The following is an 8,798-nucleotide window of genomic DNA, read 5'->3' as shown; positions in this document are numbered from 1 at the left end:
GGCATGGAATGAAAGCAAAATATCTCATGCATCAATATAGAATCCAAACACATCAGTCTTGCTCATAATCATCATTTCAATGCTTTCATTAGACCCCTTGTTGGAAAGAAAACTTCAATCTCAACATTAAGAATATCTTTTGAAGCTTGATTAGAATCTCTCACAAGAAGAAAAACGTGGGAATTTTACAGCATATTCCAACAAGAAGTATCTAATCAAAACGATTGAAAGAAGATGGATTAACCTCCATAGACGGCTGCACATCAAGATCACCGAACACTGCTACCTTGCAATGCCATGGCATGATCAATAGGGGATGTGTAATGATTGTATAGCCCTCATTCAAGTAAAAAAACGGCATCAAAACTCAGTACGGCTGTATAGCTCCGATTCGAGAAAAAACGACATCAAAACCCTTCAACGCGGTTGTATAGCCCCGATTCGAGTAAAACGGCATCAAAAGCCCTCAGTGCAGCGCACAAAAGCGGTCCGAATATTCTCCATTAAAACACGTGAAGCATCTTCCTTCATGTCCTTGATTCCTCATGAAATTCACCAATAAGGTGGTCTATGGAAAGCTTAGGTCATGGCTAATCAAAGCCCTAAGCACTTGCTAGCTTGAGGTTACAAATCAAAGGTCCAAAAGCTCTCAAAATTAAGTAAGAAGGAGGAAGACAGTAAAAACATTTTGATTAGCATTCCTTAATCAATGTAGCAACAAATTCTCCCCAATTTTGGTCCCGTCCCTCAAATTCTGGTCCCGTCCCTCAAATTCTGGGGCGGTTGCCCCAATTTTTGGTTCACAATGACCCATAGCCCACCAAAACATTAATCAAGAGAATTTCTAGCCCACCAAAACATTAATCAATTCAAAAATCAAGAGAATTTCTAGCATTCCACATTCCCCATGCCCCATTTCTTGATCAAGAAATCAATCAAAATCAATAAAATTCCCAAGAAACTCCAAGAAAATCAAGAAAAATGTTTTTTTTGAAAATTCTTAGAAATCTTGGATCGAAGACAAGGCTCTGATACCACTGTAATGATGGGGAAAAGAAAGAGAGAAAGATTGCACTCATAATAGAGTACCACATGCACTCAAGATGGAGTACCACATACACTCAAGGGAGTACCACCATAGCCATAGAAACATGGAGCTCCAAGACGTATGATTTCATTGATAAAAGTATGTTATGTCCCTAGTTACAATATTCACTTATATACTCGCCCACCATTTCACACTCATTAATGTTGGGCCTCCATACTTGCCCGACCATATCTATGCCCATGGGCTCTCTTTGAGTCTAATTCCAAGCCCCCTTTATTACAGGGGGTTATCTGCAAGGCCTTGATGGGGCATTTATTTAGCACATAAGTGACACATACCTACCTCCAACCAAAAAACATGAGGTAAATCTTGGCCTTTAGTCATGCAACATGTCATCTCTTACGAGAGATATGTTCTTCCTCCCAGCCACGCCATTTTGCTGCTTAGGTGTATAAGGCACTGTGCATATATATTTTATATCTCTTTCAACCATATATACATGAAAGTCAAAGAACATATACTCCCTCCCCAAGGGTGCCAACTTTACATATAGACACATTTTCTAAAGAGAATGTGAGGGAGAGGGAGAGCTTCAAACCCTAGCAAGCAAACAAACAAACACAAGAGAGAGATGGATAGCTGAATTTTCTTCTATCTTCTTCTGAATTTTCTTCTATCTTCTTCTTCTCTATTCAACCAACATAACATAAAGATAAGAGTACACACTATATGGGTTAGTACTCAACTACTACAGCATACAAGGGTCGGTCCATAATGTGAACCTAACTAAATGAGCTGGCGCTATAACTATGCTAGTCTCTAGTAATCCAAAATGGCTATCACACAGCCTGTTATCCCACTGGCCACATATCACCAATCTCACCAACCATGCCAGTGGTGTAGATGTGGAAGCTATCACCCAGGCGAGTCATCAATGTCCACCGTAGCACTTGTTGAGCTCGATATCTTAACACTCCCCCTTGAGCTCAACTCCACACACTGCACTCCAAGTAAGCTCCTAAACCTGTGGAGATTCTTTGTGCCCAATGTCTTCATGAAGATGTAGCCACCTGATCCTCTGTGCTAACATATATCAGATCTACATCTCCTGGCTGATAGAACCTTCTCCCTCACAAAGTGATAATGCACCTCAATGTGCTTCTAGCATGATATGCTGGGTTACTGGCCAACTGTATGCTGCTCATGTTGTCACAATATATGACAACTGCCCTATCCATGGGCTCTCCCATGTCACCAAGTAGCTGAAACCAAGATACCTCACAAGCTACTATAGCAGCACCCCTGTACTTTGCCCCTGTACTTGACAAGGCAAATGTTGGCTATTTCTTACTGCTCTAACTCATAGCAACACTCCCAAATGAGAACATAAAACCACTGGTAGATCTCCTATCTGCAATACTACCAGCCCAATAAGCATCTGTGTACCCATGCAACTATATCTCTGTACCAGCCTCATAGAAAAGTCCATAATCAACTGTGGACTTTATGTACCTGAGGATCTGTCTAGCCGCATCCAAGTGTGGCTTCCTAGGGGCCTGCATAAACTGACACACAAGTCCAACAGCATAGCTCAAGTCTGGCCTTGTAATGGTCATGTAGCTCAAACTACCCACTATGCGCCTGTATGTAGTGGGGTCTTTCAAAAGCTCACCTGTATCTATGAAAAGCTTTGTGTTCTGCTCCAATGGAACTGAAATAAGCTTACAGCCTATCATAACATACTTGGCCAACATGTCCAAGCCATACTGCCTCTGCAATAGCAAAATGCCATGGGTGATCTCACTATCTCTATGCCCAAGAAATACCACAGCTCACTCAAATCCATCATCTCAAACTTTTGCTTCAAAAGCATCCTGACATCATGTATGTCTGCATCACTATCACCAGTGATAATCAAGTCATCCACATAGATGACTAATAGCATGATCCCTCTATCTGTCTTTTTCACATATAGTGAAAAATCTACATTAGATATCTGAAATCCAATGGTAACAAGATACTCCCCGATCTTGTTTGACCATGCTATGGGTTCCTGCTTTAAGCCATACAAGGCTTTGCGTAACTTGCACACAAAATTTAGATGTGCATCACTCTTATAACCTAGTAGCTGCATCATGTACACTTCTTTTTGCAAATCACTATGCAAGAAAGCATTCTTTACATCCATTTGATGTAAAGACCAACCCTTCGCTCCTCCAGCCATAGTAATGGCAGCTCTCATGGTTGCCATTCTTGCAACCGGGCTGAATGTCTCCTCATAGTCTATGCCATAAGTCTGCGCATAGCCCTTGGCAACCAATTTTGCCTTGTACCTGCTCACTGAACCATCAAAATTTTGCTTGACTTTATACACCCACTTACATCCAATTGCCTTTTTTTCCGTTAGGCAAAGGCACTAACTCCCATTTTTGCTTGACTTTATGTACCCACTTACATCCAATTTCCTTTTTTTCCTTTAGGCAAAGGCACTAACTCCCATGTTGCATTTGTATCAAATGTTGCCATCTCCTCATCCATGGAATTTTCCCATTTCTTATTTCCAATTGCCTGCTCAAAGTGGGCTCAACCTCCTATATTTCTTTTACCATGTAAGCATAATGATGGGCTGTATATCCATCATATCTCAACCTGTCAATAGGGTATCTAACCCTCGTAGACCTGTGTACACGTGGATCACTGCCAGGTGTCCTTAAAACAGCCTTGGATCTCCTTACACTACCATGAGTAACCACAGACGGAATGCTAAGCTCCTCATCAAGGCTTTACTCAAACCCACTAGAGTCACTGACCACATATGAGTGACGTGCTGATAGATCAGGCACAAAAGGTTGATCTACCTTTTTCTTCCCTTTCAGTGATACATGTGTACCTGCATCATTCCTCAACGTACCTGACCATGGGCTAACATTGGATCCACTGCTCGTCGAGGACTCCCCATGTCCACTCAACACCTGTGATTGCTGCTCTACATGTGGTGCAACATCAGCACTTCTTACATTTGTATCTTCTGTTGCCTTCACTACTGGTGCATACCAGCTACTCATCTCATCGAAGATAACATCTCTGCTTACTCACATCTCACGAGTGGTGGGGTTATAGCATCTATAACCTTTTTGCTCCATAGCATAAGCAATGAAGATGCATTTCTCTACCTTTGGATCCAACTTCGTTCTCACTTCATCAAGAACATATACATATGCAATACACCCAAACACTTTCAAGTGAGACACATCCAGTCTTATGCTTGTAAACTTTTGTTCAGGAGTCATACCATGAACAACTGCAGTGAGTGCCCTGTTCATAATGTACACAGTATTTGCTATTGCTTCTGCCCAAAAGTATTGTGGCATATTCTTTTCAGCCATCAAGGCACGCGCCACTTCTGCAATGTGCCTGTTTTTCCTTTTTGCAACACCATTCTATTGAGGAGTGTACCTGCACGTAAACTGCCTCTTGATTCCCTGCTTTCTCAGGAAATCACTGAACTCACAGGAGAAATATTATCCCCCACCATCTGATCTTAGGCATTTTATTTTCATGCCTTTTTCCTTCTTGACCAAGGATTTAATACTCTAAAAGTGAGCAAACACCTCACTTTTCTCCTTCATAAAATAAACCCACACTTTCCTAGTGTGGTCATCAATGAATGTAACATAGTACCTGCAACCTGCAATTATTGCAGTATCACTTTGAAATGCATCCCAGAGCATGAAATAGTGGCCATGGAGACATCCAAGAATGGCCAAATGGTTATTATTTTCATGCTCAACAGGTGAAAGAATGGCCCTAGGGCCATTCTTTCATGATCGTAAGGCCTCAAGGTCATTTTGGTATGGCCATGGGGCCATTCGTGCATGATCGTAAGGCCTCAAGGTCATTTTGGTATGGCCATGGGGCCATTCTTTTTTATGCACACAACATGAGAAAAACTGGCCGTGGGGCCATTTGTGCATGACCCCAAGGCCTCAAAGTCATTTTTGGGATGGCGTTGGGGCATTTTGGATGGCCATGGGGCATCCAAGAATGCCCCTAGGGCCATTCTTTTCATGTACAATAGGTGTAAGGAAAATTCTTACATGACCCCAAGGCCTAAAATATGCACTGTTCTACTTTAAAATGCATCACAGTGCATGAAATAGTGGCCATGCGGGCATCCACCAAGGGCCATTCTTGCATGACCCCAAGGGGCCATGGGTTCATCTAAGAATGGTCCTAGGGCTGTTTTACTTTGAAATGCATCCGAGAGCATGAAATAGTGGCCATGGGGACATCCCCAAGAATGGCCAAATGGCCATTATTTTCATGCACAACAGGTGGAAGAATGGCCCTAGGGCCATTCTTGCATAACCCCAAGGCCTCAAGGTCAGGGTTGGCCATGGGGGCATCCAAGAATGGCCCTAGGGCCATTCTTTTTCATTCGTGCATGACCCCTACCCTAACGCCTCAAGGTCATTTTTAGGATGGCCATGGGGCATCCAAGAATGGCCCCTAGGGCCATTCTTTTCATATACAGCAGGTGTGAGGACCATTCCTACATGACGCCAAGGCTTAAAATATCCACCGTTTTACTTTAAAATGCATCACAATGCATGAAATAGTGGCCATGGGGGCATCCAACTATGGTCCTAGGGCCATTCTTGCAAAAATGGCCCTTCCGCAATTATGTTCTTGCACAACATGAGGAAGAATGGCCCTAGGGCCATTCTTTCATGACCCTAGGGCAATTCTTTCATGACCCTAAGGCCTCAAGGTCATTTTTGGGATGTCTAACCAATAAGAGGATATCTCAATTTGAGATACTACAAAAAACAACTTGAGGAGAAGATGACAAGGGGATGAGAGCTAAGAGAACCTGCTTTGATACCAATTATTGGAGTAGAGATAAATGTAGCAACATAGACATAGATGCAGCAAGCAAGGAGAGATAGATAAAAGCACAACACTCAAAGTAGATTGATGAGAATGAGTAAAGTATAAGTAAAGTAACATGCTAAGGTCACTTACGCACACTCATGTACGCTCGAGGGAGGGGGGAACTCCCAAAGAGGGAAAGAGTGCCCCGGCCCATTATTAGCATATGTCCATACATCACTATCATATAAATGGCTACATGAACAATATGGTCTATTTGGATGTGAATGGGAAGCTTTGAGTGGACAAAAGATCGATATTTGAAGATGAAACCTTGTATATATAACTTGTAAGAAAACTCATTTATCTCACAATTACAAGGCTAGATATTACTCGTATAGTTGGAGTGGTAAGCTTTATGCAAAGCCCAAAGAAACCTCATTTATCTCACAATTACAAGACTAGATATTACTCATGTAGTTGGAGTGGTAACATTTATGCAAAGCCCAAGGAAACCTCATTTAGATGCAGTGAGAAGAATCTTGAGATGCATCAAAAGCACGGTAAATCATGGGACTTTATATTAGTGTGAAGATGAGTTTAAACTTCATATATTTTGTGATGCAGATTATTGGGCAAGTGATCCATCAACAAGAAGAAGCACCACAGGCATGTGTTACTCAATTGGGAATAGTTTTGTTCCTTGGACATTAAAGAAACAACCTATAGAAGAAAAATATAGAGCTTCAGCACAAGCAGCATGTGAAGATGCATGGCTGCAACAACAACTCTTAGCAGATTTAGAGGTAACCTTGAAAGAGCTAATACCTATATATAGTGACAACATGAGTTCATGCTCGTACGAAACACATTGAGGTACATTATCACTATGATAGAAAAAGTGCTAGAAGTTCAAGTGGATCTAAGGTTCGTACACAGACTAAAGAGAGATTGCAAACATCTTCATCGAAGCATTGGTGTTAGAGAAAAGTTTGAAAAGTTTTGAAGACTACTTAGAGCTGAAGTGTTTCATGCTCATATGAAGACTACTTAGAGCTGAAGTGTTTGAAAAGTTTTGAAGACTACTTAGAGCTGAAGTGTCTAATGCTCATATGAAACACAATGAGAGAAAAGTTTTGAAGACTAATTAGTGTTGAAGTGTTTCATGCTTGTATGAAACACATTGAGGTACATTATCACTATGTCTGAGAAAAAGTGCTACAAGGTCAAGTGGATCTAAGGTTCGTAAAGACTAAAGAAAGAAGGCGTCTGATCTATACACACATAGTCGTTAATATATAAGAGCTACCATATACTCAGCTTCATAACTTGAAGTGATTCTTACTGAGCCATGATTTACATAAATCACCAAGATGAAAGCAAAAGCCACTAATGGACGCTTGCGGGTCATTACATTCAGCCTAACCAGAGTCATTGAAAGCATGTAGTTGAATATTAGTATAGAATAGCCCAAGGGACTAAGTGCCCCATAAGTATTGGAATACTCGTGGAAACTTGCCAATGCTTACTTCCAAGATTGTCCATAAACCTGCTCAACCTGGTAGAGACCCCAAACTAAATGTCTGGCCTCATATTGCATAGATAGATAAGGCACCTAACAACCTGCTGATAAAGTGATGCATCAATCCCGAACCATCTAAGAAGTCTCTGTACGTACTTTGACTGTAACATCATAATACCATTATCATGTTGCATAAACTATATGCCCAAATAATAATGTAACGAGCCCAAATCTATCATCTCAAATGGGGACGGTCACCGAGGAAGCTCGATGGAGGGAGCTTCCTCTCTCTCTACTTGAACGGTCTCTCTCTAACTATTGCCACCACCATCTCCACCCACCCACCACTGTCTAGCCCAGCCCAACTCCCTCCACCACCAACCTTGCTCCTTCCTTTCTCTCTCTATCTATTATCATCGTCCCTTCCTCTCCTCTCCTCTCTCCAACCAACATTCAAGTCTTTTTGTTACTTTTCTCTCTCTATATTTGTCTCTTTGCTCACTCTCTCTATCTACCATCTCTTCCTCCCTCCCTCTCTCCCTCCCCCCCTCTCTGTGTGTGTGTGTATCCTTCTCTTACCTCTTATCCTCTCTCTCTCTCTCTCTCTCTCTCTCTCTCTCTCTCTCTATATATATATATATATATATATATATATATATATATATATATCCCCCTCTCTCTCTCTCTATCCATCTCTTTACTCACTCTCTATTTCCTCCTCTTTCTCTCTCTCTCTCTCTATCCTCCCTCCCTCTCTCTCTCTATCCATCTTCTCACTCACTCTCTATAGCCTCCTCTCTCTCTTCATGTCCTTCTCTTTGCTCACTTTCTCTATCGTCCCCCCCCCCCTCTCTCTCTCTCTCTCTCTCTCTCTTTCTCTCTCTCTCTCTCTCTCTCTCTCTCTCTCTCTCTCTCTCTCTCTCTATATATATATATATATATATATATATATATATATATATATATATATATATATCCTCGCTCACTCTCTATAGCCTCCTCTCTCTCTTTCTGTTCGTCTCTTTGCTTACTCTATCCTTCTTTTTGCTAACTCTCTCTGTCCTCCCTATCCCACTCTCTCTACTCTTCTCTTTACTCCCTCTCTCTATCCTCCCTATCTCACTCTCTCTATCCTTCTCTCTCTTTGCTAACTCTCTCTATCCTCCCTATCCCACTCTCTCTATCCTTCTCTTTACTCACACTCTCTATCCTCCCTATCTCAGTCTCTCTATTTTACATAGACTCGTCAAGAATGTTGTATCTTTTGAATTTACTCCCATTGAGGAATCCAATGGTTTCAACTCCGTCGAGAGTCTCCACTCGGATGGTACCTTGCGAGGTAATTTCACGTACTCT

This window comes from Cibotium barometz, chromosome 34 (assembly GCF_041138505.1).
Source record: "Cibotium barometz isolate CiBa-2024 chromosome 34, ASM4113850v1, whole genome shotgun sequence".
Lineage (NCBI taxonomy): Eukaryota > Viridiplantae > Streptophyta > Polypodiopsida > Cyatheales > Cibotiaceae > Cibotium > Cibotium barometz.
This window is presented reverse-complemented; position numbering follows the sequence as displayed.